This window comes from Castor canadensis, chromosome 15, assembly GCF_047511655.1.
Source record: "Castor canadensis chromosome 15, mCasCan1.hap1v2, whole genome shotgun sequence".
NCBI classification, from domain to species: domain Eukaryota; kingdom Metazoa; phylum Chordata; class Mammalia; order Rodentia; family Castoridae; genus Castor; species Castor canadensis.
In genome coordinates this window covers 77140090-77160644 of record NC_133400.1, presented here as the reverse complement: position 1 = coordinate 77160644, position 20555 = coordinate 77140090, and the positions used below count along the sequence as shown (strand labels likewise).

Below are 20555 nucleotides of genomic sequence, written 5' to 3'. Positions count from 1 at the left end.
ATCTACCTGCCTCAGCTTCCGAAGTACTGAAATGGCAGGCATGCACCACTCCCCTAATTTAAACCAAATATTAATTCTAATTCAAGGACCCTATCAGATAATTTTCCTTATTTTTTCATGTTTAATGGTGTTACTATGTCTTGTAAATTCTCAGACAATGATCTCTTAATTCAGCTACAAGAAATAGGTAGGAGTCAAATTATTTCCTTAATTCCTAAATAACATATTTAAACGTGTCCTTAATCCTACCAGAACAAATTCTCATTTTTCTCATTTTCATTTTCTTTGTTGACTACTTGCAAGTTTTGTAGGTCATGTAAATAAGGAAAGACAAAGTTTTGCTATGTTAAATATGGATACAGTTTTCCTGAAACTTTCTTTTCTTTTATAAAACATGACACTGTTTCTTCTTTTGTTTCTTACCTCTGGGACTAAGGTTAGCATGTCCTTTTCCAGCAGTTCATTAGGAAGGGTGCTGGCATGTGGCTGTTGACTGGGATTATTACATTGCTTCCAACTTTTGGTTAACCATTGACCCAGAATATTTTGGGAATATAAAATATTTTAAGTTCAAAGTAGATTGTGAAGGGTTTTCTGGTACAGTCTTACTTTCTCAATGACATATGACTAAATTTGTGAGTTCCTGGTACTCACAGTGCCTAGCACATGAGTGCTTTAAATGAATTATAATGCTAATAACAATTTTTCATAAAGTTGTTCTCTGTGTTAAATGCAATAACATATATCATCTTTCACTCTTCTTGGTTTGGAAGTAGAACGGGCAGAACAAGGTATTTTTCTGTTGTTGAAGATATAGTTGTACTGAATGTGTAGTTTGTAACAGAAAAGTTGTGACTGAGCTCTGGTGAGCCCTAAGTGATCAAATACCTAGAAAAGTTTCTTAGGCAGATAGAGGACAGTTTTTAAAAGTTGAATGAGATTTGGAAATTATCCTCAGATGACCCAGAAGTATTCCTCCAACATTTTTTTCTTACCAAAATAGCACTAATAGAAGAAAGAAGCAAATGGATATCCCTGGAGAAGTCTGGAGTATAGTTAGAAGCAGTTCACTGCAAGTGGATACTTTGTAATAGTCTCCACTCTTACCCCTTTACCAGGGAAAAGGTAGCCAAATTTCCAGTGTATGTCATATTATATCTATATTTCTCTTTTTATATAGTAAAGTTTACCAAACTTATATAATACCTTCAAACTACTTAGCTCGTGTCTACCATGTTTTATATACTCCCTAGCACACTACTTTTATACTATTCTATTAAAGTAAAACCATCCAAGAGGAGTCTCACACGCCCAGTTTCTTTGGGAATACAAGACAATTGAGTTTTCAGTAAGAAAATGACTAATGGAGATTGCCTGTACCCAAGTAGCAGTAAATAGTTAAGTAGGTGACTGGCAATTGCTTTTCTAAACTGAAGCACATTTGAACATGAAAGCAGGCACAATTTAGCCAAGAAAGCTAGGCAAGAATGTCCAGGAAACCAGAACATATGGTCATCTAATTTAAATATTCTAAGTAAATTGTGCAACTGGTGAAGGCATGAAGGGTTTAGTCTGGGATGTAGACATCTTAGGTCACAAAAAAAATGGCAAGAGGTAGACTAAATGGAGTATTTTAATTAACAATATAAAATATTTGAACATTTGCTGCTAGCCACAGTAGTTCACCATTATCCATCAGAATTCTTTCTGAAAACTGCCATAGTTGCCCAGAACCCTGGATTTTACACTGTATACGCTGTTTTTTAATACATACATATGATAAAGTTTAACTTATAAGGCAAGCACAGTAAGATATTAAGAACAATAAATAAAGAGCTGGAGGTGTGGATCAAGTGATAGAGCATTTGCCCAGCCAGTGCAAGACCCCAAGTCAAAAATTCCAGTACTACCAAAAAAAGAAGGAAGAACTAAAAATAAAATGGAGCAAGTATATCAGTATAACATACTCACTCTAATAAAGTTATGTAAATGTAGTCTGTCTCTCAAAATATCACTGTTTTGTGTTTTTTTTTTTTATGGGACCGGGATTTGAACTCAGGTCTTTCTGCTTGCCAGGCAGGCACTCTACCACTTGAGCCACACTACTAGCCATTTTTGCTCTGGTTATTTTGGGGATAAGGTCTCACTTTTTTGTCCAGGCCAGTGTGGACCAAGATCCTCCTATTTTAAGCTTCCCAAGCAAGATGGGATGACAGGTATGTATGCCACTATGCCCAGTTTTTTCCACTGATATGGAGGTCTCACAAACCTTTGCCTAGGCTGGTCTTGAACTGCAATCTTACTGATCTCAAGCAATTCTCTAGCTAGAATTATAGGTGTGAGCCACCAGCACCTGGCTTAAATACCTTATAATACAATAACCACCCTTCTTGTGATGATGGGAAATGAAACAATGCCTATGTGATGAGATGAAGTGAGGTAGACATTGTGACATAGTGCTAGGCTACTATTAAAGGTTAATTAAACAAATGCATTGCAATACTTCAATAGCAGATCTGATAGCTAAGATGGTTACTATGTTGCTAATGGGTGGGCTGCATATACAACATAAATTCACTGAATATAGGGATGAATCACATCCCGGGGGAACAGAGCAAGAGTGCTTGAGATTACATCACACTATTGGGAATGACATGTAACTTAAAATTTATGAATTATTTCTTCAATTTTACACTTAAGATGTTTGGACCATGGCTGACTATGGGTAACTGAAACCATGGAAAGCAAAACCACAGATCATGTAGACTACTGTATTATGGCATAACTGATTCCAAACTAGCCATCTCATTGTAAACATCCATAAGATGCAATTAGTTTCCAGCAGTAGACTAGTGGAAAGCACAAGAGTGGAATCCATGTGAGAAGGAAAACTCACGAGTAAGCTGAGTAACTCTTCGCCCAGGGTTAATTTCCCAACTATAGTACAAAAGGGAATTGTGCAGAGGAGCAGTCTAGGTGTTGTGAAAGCTGAGTTCCTCAAACACAGTGTGTTAACTATTTAAGAATCACCAGAATGCAACTTTATGGGATCAAAAGTAGAGGAGAAATACTAGAGTCCAAGGATGGAGAATGTTGGAAACCCATCTACAAACAGAGTAGAAAGACATTGTTCATACCTTGTTAGCACCACTGGTATTTATCTGAGACACATGAAATCAGATAAGAGATAAAGTTTTACATTAAGATTTAGGACTGCACCTTAAAAAAAATGTCCTGCTCTAGACCATCCTACCAAAGCTTCAAACCAAACCTCTGTAAATTTCTCAGAGAGAAGAAGTTGGAAGTTGGGGCTTGCCAAGTTAGAGGACCTTGGGGAAACCCTTATGCTTCCCACAGATCAGCCCTAGCACAGCTTAAAACGAAACCTTCACAAGCTTCACGGTAATTTAGCAGATGGAACTATTTGCTAGGGAAAAATATCAACATTCTTCAGAGGAAGATGACTAACAGGTCCATAAAATACAATCCATAGTGCCCAGCAAGCAGATTTACAAATAAGTAGAACAAGAGAAACTCTAGTAAAGTACAAAAGCAGTCAAAAGTAACCCACACCAAAATACCCTTTTTATTTGTCACAGCTGTCATAAATAAGCTCAAATTAAAGAAAAATATAATCTTAATTTGTAAACAAATAAATAATCTCAGCAGAAAAAAATGGAAACTCTGTAATTAAAAAGTCCAATAATTACAATGGAAAAATTCCCTGAATAAGATTAAGAGAACAGAGGCAGCAAAGGAAAGACTCTGCTGCCTAGAAGATATAAATTATCCTATTTAAAAAACCAAGAAAAAGAAACAGACAAGTGAACAGAGCATAGGAACATGTTAAACAAAGATATATGCAATGGTTTACAAATTTCTAATGACAATCCTAGACTAGGACATTGAATTAAACATGAAAATAGTTAAGGACAAAGACCAAATGTTGAACAAAATGAAAATGATCAACTTAGAGGTTGAAGAAACTCAGTAAACCTCAAAATAAATGCAAAGAAAGATGATAAATACAAAGAAAACCACATCTAGACATATCACAGCAAGCCTGCTGAAAACCAAACTGGAAGAGAAAATTTAAAAAGCTTCAAAGCTACCAGATTGTTTTTTAAAAAGGCCCTACTACACACAGAAAAACAATAATACAAATGAAGGCTGACTTCTGTCAGAAGAAATAAAAGCAAAAAGACAGTCAAACAAAATGTGAAGTGGTAAAAGAAAAAAGAAACTGTCCACTCAAGGTATCAATCAAGACAGATGTGAAATACAAGACATTTTCAGATAAATGAAAACTGAGAAAAGGTGTCACCAGTAGCTCTGTGTCCTAAGAAATGCAAAATAATAATATTCAAGTTGAAGAGACATAATAAGAGATGGAGACTTCAATCAGCAGAAATAAAACAAGGGTGGATGTCATGGAAATATTATGCACTCATGTATAAAATGGAAAACTAAGACATGCTGAAAGAATTCCAGGAATGGGGCAAAGAGGATAAAGGAGAATGGGTGGAGGGGGTGAATTCAACTCTGATATTGTAAGAACTTTGGTAAATGTCACAGTGCACCCCCGGTACAGCAATAATAAATAAATAAACAAGGGCATCGGGAATAGCAATTGAGGAATAAATATAAAAGACTGGTTTTCCTTATTTTTACTCAAAAAACAACTGATAATAAGAAATATGTAGAATAGGAGATAAAATAATGAGAACAAAACAACAGGGTGAGATGGGCAAAGGGAACTATACCATTATGAATGAACTATGCTTGTGAAGTAGAAGGCTTTTTTGAATGGGAAGTAAAAATCTGAAGGCTCCCTGATCAGAAATTAAGTTGATGATTCATATTTGCAGCTCTAGTACAATTATTAATGCGATGACAATGATATCAATATCGAGATAGCCAAAAATCTACAGACAACCCATTCTAGAACTAACAAAAAGTATTCAAGTAACCTGAGAAATTCAAGAGCAAGAATGAAGCATTAGAAGAATCAGTTTATTTTAAAAGTAACAAATGGAAACAAGTAGCAAGACTCAAATGTATCTGGCCTACAAAAGATACTAAATTTAAAGACACAAGTGGGTCAAAAGTGGCAGAATAGTAAAGCACAGATATGCAGACAGTAAGAATGAGAAAACTGTCATGTGCCTATTAATACCAGATAAAGTAACCTTAAGGACAAAAAGCATTAAAAGAAGATGGACATTTATAAAGATTAAAAAAGGAAAATTAGCAAGAAGACCTATCTAAATATGTACCCAACTAATAAGAGAACATTAAAATTCATGAAGCAAAGTATGGCAAAACTAAAAGGGAGAAATAGACAAATTCACATCAGGGAAGCATTTTTAACACCATTCAGTGGATGATAGAACAAGTAGAAAAAATTAGTAGATATGAAGATTATCTGAACAACACTTTCATCTTACTTTGCCTAACTGCTGTCTATGTAGGACTACATCTGGAACTCAAGAACAAATGTTAATAATTCCAGAACATTTCTAGGATTACATTAGGATCCTATGGGGTCTCTGAAGTTACATTTGTATAATTCTAAAATAAATAATGTAAGCATATAGTAAAAATCTTCATTTATTGCTAACTACACTCTGACAATATTGTCAGAACAAACATTATGGTTTCTTTTAAATAGTAAGCTCTTCATTTGGAGTAAACAGTGTTATAAATACTGTATCAAGAATGACAAGTCTGGCATGGTGGTACATACCTATAATCCCAGCCATGAGGGAGGTGGAAACAGGAAGATCGTGGGTTGGAGGCCAGTCTGTGCAATGGTAACAATAATATACTGTCTCAAAAACAAACAAACAAAAAATCCCAGAAGGCAAGGGTTATGGCTCAAGTGGTAGAGTACTTGCCTAGCATGCACAAAGTACTAGGGCCTGGGTTCAACCCCAGCACACTCACACCCAAACTGCACTTTCATTGCTATCTTCCTCTCAAAAGTAGAACCATTTTTGTTTTGGGGAAGACTACCTATATGACTTAGATGATAAAAATATTTTAGAGTTTTCATGCTAGACGTTTTCATGCATTATATTAATTAATCCTAAAAATTTCTGTGAAATACTGTGATACATTGGATATACTCATTTTACAGATGAGGAAATTAAAACTCAAAGAAGTGAAGTACTTTATCTCAGGCAAGGACTGTGACCCATTTAGCCACAAGACTAATAAGAACTAATTAATGTCAATGTTTATATCAGAGACCTTGTAATAGAAAATTAATTTCTTGATCATTTCATCATTGTGTACCTTGTTTTTCACCCGGTTAGTTTTTGAGTGTTATTACAGTATTTGAGAAAGACATTAGTTTTGAAAGTTAATAAAATATTTAGGTATTTGTATTTGTATTTAGGCATTAAAGCTAACTTACAGAAAGCAACTTACAAACTATTACTAAGGGTAAATATCTTATGGACTTTGTCCCATTATCACTTACTTACTTTTAAAAATGTGCCAAGGGCAGTGTTATTTCTCATGATATGGAGATGAACAGTGAAGTTCAGCAATGCTCTTATCCTCAAGAAGAACTATGGAAGAAACAGACACATGCATGAATAGTGATGACATGTGATTGTGAAGTCAATAAAAGTATCCTGCAGCCTCAACTCATATCTCTATAATAGCTTTTTATAATTCCTTAACATTCCAGATTCCCATTCAGTGCTTATACACCACTCAGTGCAGTTCAGCCACAACAGTCTGTGTCCTTTGTCTCCCATTAGCTTAAACTTTTAGCTGTAATTTGCACTGACAGTGAGAATTTGTGACTAATTGTCAGTCCTGACAGTGTGGGAGGATGAATGTAAAGAAAACTAGAGAAAGCTCTGTGTGTGGTTTCCAAACCCACTGGGAGGACAACAGAGAGTTGATCTCCCCATCATTTCTAGAAACCCATTGTCTGGATCAAATTATGGTCTCTGTTCTTGACCCAAAAGAAATATTTTAAGTTTATAATAAAGTATTTTATGCATTTCTTTCCTCTTTTAAAAAATAATAAGTAAAAGGCCCTAAGTCCAAAGGATTTAGGTATTGTTTTACTTACAGTAAATTTGTAACTAACTATCAAAGCTAGGAAATTGATATTTCTTATTAACTGAAGATTGGTTAGTGAAACTGATTAGGACAGGGACACTCTTGAAGATATTGGGATGTGCTGTGGTAATGTATACCTTACTCAATATCAGAAATATTTCTCATCAGACTAATAAGAGGATTGTTTGATCTCTCAAATATGTGTCTTTAGAAAACACTTTAAATCATCAGATTCAATATGGGCAAATTCAGCCTACTTAGGCTCCATTGTTAATTTTGCTAAAAAAGGGCCATTATTTTAAGAAGAAGTTTCAGAATGTAGAAAAACAGATTACTTCAAAACAGCAGTTATGTAGTTATTCATCAAATAGTTGCCTCATTCAAATAAACAAACACTTACTGAGCAGTCTTATGTACCACAACCTGTGATGGATGTGGTTAAAAACATAACGAAGGCAATTATTGTACCTTCAGGATGATTGATATAGTGGGAGAGACAGATGAACGTGACAGCCTCAGTGTAATGAGATACGTGCATTCCAGAATGCAATGAAAAGAATGCTATGAGACCAGAGAGTAGATCTTGCTTTTTCTTGCCTGGACCTGACAATCAATGCTCTCACTCACAAGCAACAGAAATGACTGATGAGTCTAAGTAGAAAGGAATTTATTTTTTTAAGTAAAATTTTGGACAGGAGATTTGGTTCAAATAGTAAAGTGCCTGCCTAGCAAGTTTGAGGCCAAAAAAAAAAAAGGAAAAGAAAATTTTTGCCTAACCCATGGAGGGCTGGAGAAACAATCCCCAGGGGCCATGAAGTGAGAACAGGGGCCAAATTGGTGCCTTAGAACTGATGTCAAGTTATCCACTTGACAATAGTGCTGAGTTGTGGCAATTCTGTCAAAGAAACTGTTAACTAAGGAAACAGCCAACATAACCTTTGAGGATGGCCATGATGCCATGTTCAAAATCCAGGGTGAAAGACTCTCCCTGGTAGAGCCTCCATCACGTGGCAATACCCAACTGTCATGGAAACCAGAAAAGCAAGTGTCAGGTATGTTCAACATGATCATGGATTGGGGGAGGAGTTCCTACCTGCCATGTCTTATATGAAGTGCTTTTGAGGTTAACCTTGAAGAATAAATATGTTCTTATCAAACCTATAGACAAGGAGGTGAATATTCTAAGAAGAAGGAACCAAATACACTATGATGCATTTTCTAAATTTCAATAATTCGGTGTGGCCTGATGATATGGCCCATCTCAGGAATGGATGGTAATGTTCCCAAGGTGTGTAGTACCCGATCAAGGAAGTTCCTGTAAACCACATTGACAAGGATAAGTTTTCTCCTGGAATAAATGAGGAAGAATGTTGTTGAAATTGAAATTTATAAAAATCACTGTGTACCTTTTATGCTAAAGAGAGAAAGTATAGTTTTCCTCATCTCTCATAAATGCATAGCTAGGACAGATTCATCGGACAGACTGACAAGAGAAAAACAAGCACCTTTATTAGCTTGTACACTAAACATCATCATGTGGGAGAAAAATAATTGAAGGCAGAGGGTTAGGAGTATGCCTTAATAGCATTTCAACAAAAACAAATACATAAATAAATTTTAGGGAAGCTGTAAGACAAAGAAAAGGTAGCCCCAAGCTTCCAAGGTAGGAAGACTACAGGAAGGTAAGTTTATGGAAAGAATATCTGCTTACAAATTCCTTAGGCAGTACCATCTCTGAACTGATAAATAAGTGTTGTAAAGAATTTATATCCACAGGAAAAAGAAGAAAGTTAGAAACCCTTTCCTTCTTTGTGAATCTCTATCCTGCATATAGGAAAGCATATAGAAAGCTGAGTTTTCTCCCTTGCAGCTTGATTGTCTTCAACTTGACAGTTGTTATCCTTGGGAGCGTATATTATTGTTTCCTTCAATACTCTGAGAACCAGAGTATATGGGTCAGTATTACACTGAAGTGAGAAGAGTCATCCTAAACAACTACTGAATGATGAATTTGAATGACACCTATGGCTGTGAGAACAAAGTAGAAGACACAAAACTAAAAATATGTAGGAGAGAAATCTACAAGATTTGGAAAGTGATCAGATATAGGAATGAATGAAAAAGAACAATTTAAGATGATTGTCAGACCCCTGATTTTTACAACTAGTTTACTGGAAATAATAGACCCTAAATGAGAACAGATACATTCAAAGGTTTTCTAAGGTTGACTTCAACTTTGGGAAAACTGACCTTGAAGCACCTGTAGAATTTGCTATGGGGATATTCTCTGGAGAGTTATGATTTTGGAATCTTGATGACTAAATGGAAGGAAAGAGTGGAGTAAAAAAAGAAATGTAAGAAGGAAGAATGAACCATCTTTGAGCAGAGGAAGGTGAGGCTTGGCAATGCCCACTTATGAACAACAGCAGATGATCAGAAACCTTCACTAGAACATTCTTAGAAAATTGGAAAGGTACCTGAGGTAGGGGTATGATGAGTGTTTCAGAAAGGAAATGTTTGAGTCTTTACTTCCATTTCCTGCACGGGGAGCAGGAAATGCTTCTCCCTTTTTCCCCTGTTTCTCCTGAATTTTATCCTGTTATATTGAATTCTTTTCCTAAGAAAATCTACTATCACTTTCACTATAATAAATAAAATATTTGAAGTAAAATATTAGAAGCTAGTGCATGTCTTAAAAATTGGGATGCTGAAATTTTCTTTCCAGTTTGAATATACAAAAGAAATATGCTTTGGATCTCAAGAATAAACCTAAACAATTATTGAATATATTTTTCTTCAGATCAAAGTTGTTCACAGGTATAAATGTATTTTTTTAAAGTACCAGAGTGCAGCCTTGGGAAAGACTTTAAAGTTCAATTATCTTCATCTATTCAGTTTTTCCTTTTTCATTTCTCAATTTTGTTTGTTTATGTGTGTCTAGGGTTTGTTCTTCCTCATCTCTATGCAGATCACTCAAAGTCAATTTCCAAACATTCTATGTCAACTTTGGGTTAGAGTGTCTAAGTTATTTTTGATTCTACATTTTTAATAGTTTTTCCTTCTAGTAGGTATTTTTTCTACCCTCTCTTTTCTTTAAACCTAGGGAGAGAAAATTTGACCACTCCATTGCTGCTGAAAAATGGTCCACAGAGTCATCCAGATGAGTAAATCTAAGTAGAATCATAATCACAAGTGCTAGTTTGTAATTAAGTACTTTGTCACCAATAAGTAGGTTTATCATCAATACAGTGAGTGGCTTCTGACATGTACAGCATTCAGAATAAGAAGTCGAAGACTTTATAGCATGATATTGTCTCCTGTGGGAACAAATGAATTTGTGATTTTCTTGAAGTGACAAAATGATTCATCACCTCTTATATGCACTGCCATTACCTGGCAGGACTAATGCTTCCTTGCCAAGCTCCTTCCAAATTTGATGGGTAAAAGACTAAACTAAGATTAAGAAAAGGAAAAGAAATGTTTAACCCCCAAAATGCAAGTTTTTAATGCATTTTATTAACAAGATGTGTGGCAGAACACATTTAACCAATCGCAGTCATCCCTCAGGCCTGTAAATCAAGGTCTGTTTTATTTTGTCAGTGGTTGGATGATTTATAAGGTAAGCACCAACGGCAACAAATATAAAGGCTGGCTTTGGCTGGAACAAATGATCATTGTCAATATTTCTACATAGATGAACTGAAAAAGGAAAGTCACGTTAAGTAGTCTGGTTTCCTGTTCTTACTGTATTATGAGAAAGAAACCTTTGCTATAACAAATGACTACATTTCTTTGCTTTCACTTACTCTCAATTGCAAACAAATAGCTTTCGGCTGATTTTAAAATTCAACGTTCCTAACGTAAAAAGCAGTTAGGAAATGAAGTTCCCAAAGGAAACTGCCTTTGTTGTTGAGTACAGTGAAACACAAAATGAGGTATGAAAATTGAACCTGAAAATCTCTAGGTTCAGGGGAAAATCAAGAAGTGACTACCAAGAGAATTAGACTCCAGAAAGAAATCTAAAAGATAGGAGCATCAGTGTGTGCTGGGACTGGATTCTTGAATATTTATGTACTGTGTTTGCTTCGTGCCCATCTGCTGCATTACGATGACTTAAGGTATTTGGATTTGATAAAGAGTAAAGAACTGCAAGCTTTTCCAGTTTATTTAACAAAAGAAATCAGTCCTTGTCTTCTAATAATAACTTTAAGTTAATCATAAAATATACCAACCCCGGTTCTTCAGCTTTGTAAAAACAAAAAAATAACTTTTTTGTTTGTTTGAGATGGCTATACAGGGAGCTTCCTTGTGACATTTCCATGTATATATGTATTATAACTCAAATTGGTTCATCTCTATTTTTTTCCTTTCTACCTTAGTCCCTTCTTACGGTGATTTCAACAAGCTTAAAAATTCTATATTCATTCTTGTATAGAAAGTACATCAACCATATTCACCTTCTTAACTTCCTTCTTTTATCCTCCCTCTCCCATTAATGCCCTTCCCTTTGCATGATTGTTTTTCTTAATATTGCTTGTTTATGTTAGGTCTATGTTCCACATATGAGAAAAAACATGCTCCATGAAGTTTTTTTAATTAATTTTCTCAGTTTTCTGGTCAAGATACTTTTAAAAATAAAATAAAAATTGATAACTTCTTAAATTTTCTACACTAAGACTTCAGAAAGGGGTCTGTTTCTAGGAACTTGCCCTCTATATGCGTGAATGTCATGAAACAAGAAGTGATTTTATAGACCTATTTGAGACCTGATTTCTGCATATTATTTAATATTTTGGGCTTCACTTTCTTCAGTATAACTATTAATGATTTGAAAATAAACTTGATATCAAAGAACCTGGAGATCTCAGGAAGTTGTGCATGTTTGGGGAGACAAAATAATAGTTTTATACAAAATTATTCTCATTATATAAAGCTGAGATAAAATATAATTGTTAGGTGAGATATGTCTAGACATATGACATACTCATTGTTGAAAAAAATACCAGTAGGAGAAACACTCATTTTTAAAGTAGGCAGTGATTCTGATAGAAAGACCAATTGCGACATCTCTGATTGAACTTTGCACAAGTTTCACACAGATCTGTTCCACTAGAGAGACACACAACTGAGTTGATTTGTGGCAATAGGGTGTCACAACTGAGTGTATAGAAATGGGGTCAAAGTGTTTGAGGTGGTATTTGACTCTGTTGCTGTCTAGTTGCAGGAGATGAGGATGTTCATTGCATTCTCTTGGGTAATCTTATATATAGATTGTACAAAATAACAGTACCTCCCTCATTGGGTAAGCATAAAGATTAAATAACTAAATATTGATAAAATTCCTACAACAATGCCAAGTAAGGATAGTGCTGCTCAATTCTTGAAGCATTGTGATGACTTTGATGAATTGGCACTTGAAAAACTCTACCATTTTACAGATCTTACCAAAAACCAGAGTATCTGGTGTCCTGATCCCAATATATTAATCTTAATCCATCTTGAAGTGTATAGGGACTCTAGACCATTCTTGTATTTAATTATATTAACTATTTGTTATTTCATGTTTGAAAAATATCTATAAAAGATCAAGTGTCAATTGGCATTGTTCACAATAGGTCTTATTACTTAATATTTCGTGAGAACAATAATTAGACATACTTACCTAAATTTTCTCCCCACTCAATCTATAAATAAATACTTCTTCTTAAATAAACTTAAAGTAATAGTAAAATCCATTTACTTCTTGCTGAATTACTACCATTCATTTTTAATATTCCTTTTGCTGCTATGTTTCAGGAAACCAATAATTATCTCACACAGCAAACCTTCCCTCCCCACCCTGAGAAACCCAGTCCTGTACATACTAAACAAGTGCTCTATCACTGAACTATAACTCCAACTCCAAGCCTGTTTTTTTCCTGTATGATCAAAATTAACCCTCTGTCCTATGCATTTGTTTATCTGTAGCCTCCATATGCTCTTATAAAAATTTCCCTAATAGATATTTACCATTGAGGAAATGGTTCTAAGCTATGTATATGCTTCACCAGTAGTATGATGATTTTACAGCAGAGAACAATTTATTCATTAGAGTTGGTGATCACATTGTCTTATAGTGTTCTTGACCTTGTTCTAATGAAACCTGTTTCTCTTGGAGACTTCTCATTAATACATTTTCCATGTCATTTGTGCTAAAACTTTTCCTCACTCTGCAAGCAAACATCTGCAGTTCTATTATAACTATCTATGTATTTTTATTTTCTTAAGAGAATAGTTGCCTCCAGTCAATACATGATATCCATGTAAATATGAGGCAAAAAGTAGTTTGCTAAAATTGTTAGTGATGCTTTGTATCCTTGTGTTCTTCCATCACCAAATTTCCTAAATGTTTTGGCTATACTTACAATCTACGTTCTCTCACAATCTTTTCATTCCTTCATTGTTGATAGTCTGTGTACTGTCACAGGTATTCAGTGATGACTCCTCTATTCCCCCAATCATCTAATCCAATTCTTTTTCTCTTTGACCTATCTTCAGCATTTTCTTTGTTGGCTGATTCTCCATGCTAATTAAATTTTTATTCTATATTGAATGAATTCCTTCCTCCCACATCTAAACAATGTACTTTCTCCCACACTCAATCCTCTGGCCTTTGCTATTCTCTTTCTTAAGAATGCAGAGTTCAGAGTGGCTTCCAAAGAATTGAGTAAGAGTAATTCTTGCCCTGGTGACCCCATGAAGGGTCCCTGAGTCTCTTTTAAACCCCATCAAAAATTATCCCTGCCTCAGTACCAAGAAGTGACTGTAGGGAAGTAAAGTACAGTTAATTTTTTTTTATTTTGAAAACATAGGAATGAAAAACATATATAATATATATATATATATATATATATATAATTACCAATTATTAAACACTCCACTAGTTTTAAAATGTACAAATCATGAATCATTAAGAATGTCCATGATTTTTAAACTCTCACCAGGAGATTGGGTTATGCTTTTGCCTATGCCTCCATAAACATTGTAATATTCTTCTTTAAAATAGGTACGTAATCCTACCCACTCAGAGGTCAGAAGGTTGTGGTTAGGGGCCAATTTTGGCAAAGTTATCAGGAAACCCTATCTGGAAAACAAGGTAAAATCTAAAGGACTAAAGGATGTGGCTCAAATGGTAAGGCAAAGTTCAATCCCCAGCACCACCAGATACCATATGTGTGTGTGTGTGTGATAAACAATATTTCCTTACCTGCTCTACAGGGGAATTTTGAGAACTGAATAAAATAAGTATAGAATTACTTTGAAAATTCTGTTATTTTAGATCAAATAGATTCTAGGTTTTGAAAAGGAGGTATTGCTTACAACTTTTAGTGTCTAGTGTGCTTTGCTCATAAAACTCAGGCAATATTTGTGGCTGTTGTATTTTGATACTTGGACAAAGTATAAGTGAATAGATATTTTACAAAAGATCAGAATGGATTTGAGAATGACATGCACAAAGTAAAAATGCTACCTTATATGCATGTACCTTAACACAAATCTTTTGCATATATTGATATTCTTGTCAGCCAACAGCAGAACCTGACAGAACAAATATCACATTGATATGTGTTTGATATCTGTTAAGTGTGAGAAATGGGAATGTAACAAATAGCATCATTATTCTCTTCTCTTGGATCGGTGTGGTGGTGCACATCATAATCCAAGCTCCTTGGTAGGTACAGGTAGGAGGGAGCCTAAGCAAAATCTCTTGGCCTTACCCGAAATACAAACTAGAAAAAAACAAAAGGACTGGGGTCTTGCTCAAGTGGTAGAGTGCTTGCTAGCAAGCATGAGGCCCTGAATTCAATCCTCAGTACTGAGAACAAAATTATCTTCTCTTTGTATTCCATTTTCAAAGAACAACTAAGACACAAACAGTTTGTAATATTGGAGAGATTATTATAATAATGGTCAACGGTGATGGGCTCTATAGTTGCTCTGTCACCAGCCAGATCATTTCTCTTCAGTTTATTCATTTCTGTGATCTCTAATATCCTTCTGTGTAAACGAAAGAGCATGGGGACAAGGAATTGGAACAGAAACACAATTAACATTAGCATGAATAATCATTACTGTCTTCTGTTTACCTACAAATACTTGGCATCACCTCTAATTTCCTATGTTTCACTCTAACATTGGCTATAGTTGAAAAACCCTCTAAGACTCTCTTGGTGGTTTACCTCTGAAAAGAATCATATTACTGCATGAAAGATGCCATTGAAAACAATCATGATAGTATTTTAAGGGGGAAATGGAAACTCAGTGGAGCCAAGCATTTATTTTGGAAGACAAATTGCATGTTATCTTGTGAGTGTTTTAATTGGCAAAGTATAAAGCTGGCTATTTACTGAGCTGACTGTAAAAGTTACTTGTCTGTGTTTCTTCCTACTTTTTGCTCTTTGGCTATGAGGGTTATTTTAGGACAGGGATCACTTTCTAAATAATTTCCATCATTTGACATTAACTCCACTAGTCATCTGATCAAGTTTGTATCAAGATGTCAGTTGCTCTAGGCATTTTACTTTTAATAATTAGCACTATGTACTGCATAGATAGGAGCTTAATAAATGTGTTTATGATAATAATAGCTAACAGCCACAGAACACTTAACATGTGCAAGTATAATTCTATGCACTTTTATTTAATGAGTTAATGCAATCACCCTATTTATGTGTTTTATAAATGAGGAAACTGAAGTGCCAAGAGGTTAGGCAGATATATTCATCTTCTCCACATGGAGAGCTGCTCAAGTTTATTCTCTGCATCAGTAAACATTTTCTTGAAATATTCATTTAGACATTCATCACTTCAAACATATATTTTGTTTTTAATTTTTTTACTCAGTTGTTTTTAATTTTCATGCAACCTTTTTAAATCTTATTCCTGTTTGTGTCTATTTTATTCTCTTCTCTTTTCACTAGTCGTCTACTTCATAAGAGTCATTTCCTCTTCCAGCAGATCATTGACTGGATCATCAGGATAACATGGCCTTCCAAGTTTTCTTAACATAATTTTTAAGACTGCATACCTATTTTTCTTTTTATTCCATATGGATTAAGGAGAACAAATGGAGTATATCTGGTGTCCATATCTCCATTCCATTTCTGTTAGGTGATTTGAAACCTCTTCTCAAATCAGATGCTGATCCTGTTAAGGGTCACTGACTGTCCCATTATCAGAGTCACACTGTAGTTCTAACATGGAAAATCTCCTCTCTCTGCTCTTTTGTCTTCTGATTCTCTAAATTGATGTCTAATGGTTACTGAGTTTCACAAAGTCCAATGCAGAATCTAAGCTATTGGAAGGATTTTTCTCCCTAACTCCTTCCTCACCTGCAGTGATTTTAGCTGTGATGACTAAATCGCCTAGGACATTGAATTTTCCAACTGATATTTTTGGCTCCTTTTGCTTTCTGAGTATTTTCTCCAGTGAAAGGACATAAAGATAAAAATCACATTTTTGCAGTAAAAAAAATGACTTCTGGGTCTCTACTAGGCATTGTCTCTGGACTTATAGTAAGGTTATGAGAGTGAGACTCCCTTGATTGCATTTGTGGCTTTATAAGAGGAAGAGAAAGCCAAGTCTCACTCATCATGTGATGCCCTGTCTTCCTTGGGACTCTGAAAAAAGTCCCCGCTAGCAAGAAGGACCTCATCAGATGAGACTACCCAATCTTTGAATTTCCCAGCCTTAGAATGGACTAAACCTTTATTCTTTATAAATTATTAAGTTTTTGGTATTCATTTATAGCAACAGATAAAACAATAAGACACTTGGGTATGTTTGTCTAATCTGTGTGTTTTATGATTTGAAGAAATATCTTCCAGGCTCTGAAACAGGTGAAATGTCTAGTTTAGTTTGGGTTTTCTGAGTTATTTTCTTTTTCTGGATTAGCACATACATCCACATAAGCAGTACAAGCATTGCACAATTTAATTCAAACGTGTATACTGTTGAATGTCCACGAAGTACCACCTGTCCAGGGCTGCAGATAAAGCAGGGAATAACACTGGCATTATAGCTGCCTTCATGGGCATTAGAAGCTAAGAGGTAAAACACAAGTTCAATAGGTCAGTATACGTGCATGGTAAGTGTAAAGAAAGAGTACGGATAACATGCCAGGTGTATTTTCTAGAGTCAGGTGTCATCTTAAAGTGGCCAAACTATTTATAAGCTGACTTTGTCTTTCTCCATTTACAGAATACTTCTGTTTTACCTTGTTTTTCTTTGCTCTTGAGAGTCCAGAACAATTGTAACCACTTGAAACCATTGGATATTCCCTCCCACAAGCTTCCAATCACATGAAATAACATATTCTCAAAACACTGGCAAAATAACATACTCTCAAAATATTGGCAGTGTTCATTTTAGATCATTTCCCCACTTCCTTGTATTTTCATAAAAGAGGAACACAATTAGCCACAATGATCATCATTAACGGAGTAGTTTATTGTTAGAATTGCTATATTTCTCTATTTCCTCTAAAATGAGTTTATTTACTATTTCCAAGAAGAGATGGAATATATTGTAGTTACTTCAACATCATTATTCCTAAGGTACTTAAATCTTTTTCTGTGGTTAAAAGGAAAACAAGTTTAGAAAACAAACTAAGGAGAACAGCCTCAACTGGTGTTGTCAGAAATTGTACATCTATTAAGTACTGTGGCTAGCACCAAGATGAACAAAGTTTGCTCCAGAATGAAAATTTGAGGTCTTAATTTCATTTTCCAAAATACAAATGAATTCAATATAATACCCATTCCTTCATTATTTTATATTGTCTTATCAAAAAGGTATCATCTTTTAATACAATCATAGATTACATTAATATTTAACATATAATGGTAATATAGTGTTCTGAGTCCTATGAATTAAAAAAAATAGTTGGACAAGGCTTTATCATATATTTTTGCTCTTGGTTACATACTTTTCAATACCAACACTATATTTTATTTTTGATTGAATGCATGTAGATTAACTTATTATGCAAAACCAAATGCATGTAATAAAATTACAGCTTGAGTGGAAGTTCAAAGATCTTTAAGATCAAAGTATACTTTGAGGCTCTACCTAACCTGATCTTTTAAGAAAAAGGACAAACAGCCCAACTAAATTTCAGAGTAGCAGACTGCAGAAGTAAGAAGGCAAAGAAATAATCCTTTTATTTGTTAGTTGTTATTGAACAAAAATAAACACTGTTTTTGTGTTTATATAATATTTCCTTGTTTAAAAATTCAAAATGTTTTCCCATTATCAAAATAATATTTATAGCATTTCGAGACATGAATAGTATACAGTGGTATGTGCAACAAAGACATTAAGTGTTTAAATAACTTAGTGAAAGTCATTCAGTTATTGGAGAAGTGAGAAAAGTCAGGTTTCTAAACTTCTAACATCTCATTTTTTCATACTATTTTGTTCATTTGTGTATGTAATCTGGTAAGACATGATTCCTGGAGATGGTCCATCAGGGAGTGGCTTTGTCCATCACTCACATCATTTTTGTCACAAAAGTAGTAAAGAAAGTGAGTCAGGCATATTCCCCAAACTCTTAAGGATAACCTTTCACCTGCAAGTGAGTGGGCTAAGGAGTTGAATAGACTGCTGTAGAAAAAGTCAAGTAAAAATCCTCAAGAAAAGAGGGCTTTTCTTTGTTTATCATGGGCTGAAGAAGAGGACTATATTCATGGCAGGTTTGAGTGGACCTGGAGCAGGATTTTTTTTTTCTTTTATTATTCATATGTGCATACAAGGCTTGGTTCATTTCTCCCCCCTGCCCCCACCCCCTCCCTTACCACCCACTCCGCCCCCTCCCTCTCCCCCACCCAATACCCAGCAGAAACTATTTTGCCCTTATTTCTAATTTTGTTGTAGAGAGAGTATAAGCAATAATAGGAAGGAACAAGGGTTTTTGCTGGTTGAGATAAGGATAACTATACAGGGCATTGACTCACATTGATTTCCTGTGCGTGGGTGTTACCTTCTAGGTTAATTCTTTTTGATCTAACCTTTTCTCTAGTACCTGTTCCCCTATTGGCCTCAGTTGCTTTTAAGGTATCTGCTTTAGTTTCTCTGCGTTAAGGGCAACAAATGCTAGCTAATTTTTTAGGTGTCTTACCTATCCTCACCCCTCCCTTGTGTGCTCTCGCTTTTATCATCTGCTCATAGTCTAATCCCATTGTTGTGTTTGCCCTTGATCTAATGTCCACATATGAGGGAGAACATACGATTTTTTGTCTTTTGGGCCAGGCTAACCTCACTCAGAATGATGTTCTCCAATTCCATCCATTTACCAGCGAATGATAACATTTCGTTCTTCTTCGTGGCTGCATAAAATTCCATTGTGTATAGATACCACATTTTCTTAATCCATTCATCAGTGGTGGGGCATCTTGGCTGTTTCCATAACTTGGCTATTGTGAATAGTGCTGCAATAAACATGGGTGTGCAGGTGCCTCTGGAGTAACCCTGGAGCAGGATTTTTAATGGGATCTGAGAAGAGAAACCAGAACCCAGATTCTACAATATGGATTGTACTAGGCTTGCAGAGAGACCTCACCCCACCCACAAGAGATACCACTTCTCAAGCTCTCAGCCTGAGAAAAAGATGAATTACTTCTAGACCATTTAAGAATTCACCCTATTGGGGTAGAAAATTGGCACAGTTATTTCCCTGGCATTGATGTGAACAGTAGGCCAATATGACTAGCAGATTTCTGTTCAGCTAGATCATTTTTGACCAATATTTTTGGCTAGAGATTGGGCTTTGGGAATATTTTATTGACTATATCTTTAGGCATTCCTGGGTTTATTTCTACTGGCAATTCAGGGATATAGAAAAGGCATGGAAAACAAACAAAAAAAAATAGGGAACTTATACTCAGGTGGTTCTTTGATTTCCTGAGGTCCCTGATCAATTTGCTTCTTTTCTCTACATTCCAGAGTCTTCTTGTAGGTGACTTACATATTTTGCCTAGGGTTTTTTTTTCCTTAGGATCAGCAAGACAAATAAAATGGAATGGCTTTACTTCATTTAAGGCTCTAGTATTAAATTTAAAAAGAAAACATAGTGACTATTTTATTGTACCTGCTAATTTAAATTATTAACTTAATGATTAATTTGATCTAATTTAATTTTTTTGTTTTGTATTTCTTGTGACAGTGGTTTTAAAACATTGCCTAATCATCAGAAAGATTAGTCACTCATTTCAGGTAGTTCTGATTATAGTTCTAGTTTGTAAATCACTGGCTTAAAGTGTTAATTCAATTCTAGAATGAAAATAGCATGACTTTTGTATTTATCAAAAGCAAACTTCTCTGTTAATTAATCAATGGGCTTCACAGAATAAACAATAATTTTTAAAAAATAATATGTCACTGTATCTTTACTTTTAAAATTGAAATCATACTATCTGTATATCATTAGGATGTTTCAT

At 34.9% G+C, this 20555-nt stretch overlaps 1 protein-coding gene and 1 long non-coding RNA gene across 2 annotated transcripts in view; one reads left to right on the top strand and one right to left on the bottom strand.

Annotated features, from left to right (window-relative positions):
* Malrd1 (MAM and LDL receptor class A domain containing 1) overlaps positions 1-20555 on the top strand; it is a 598455-nt gene that overhangs the window by 539672 nt on the left and 38228 nt on the right. The gene's annotated exons all lie outside the window — the stretch shown is intronic.
* The window catches only part of LOC141417515 (uncharacterized), a 43141-nt gene continuing 29095 nt past the window's right edge, over positions 6510-20555 (bottom strand). The window contains exon 3 of the long non-coding RNA XR_012442147.1: positions 6510-6575. This is a non-coding gene — a long non-coding RNA (uncharacterized lncRNA). The remainder of the gene's footprint in view (positions 6576-20555) is intronic.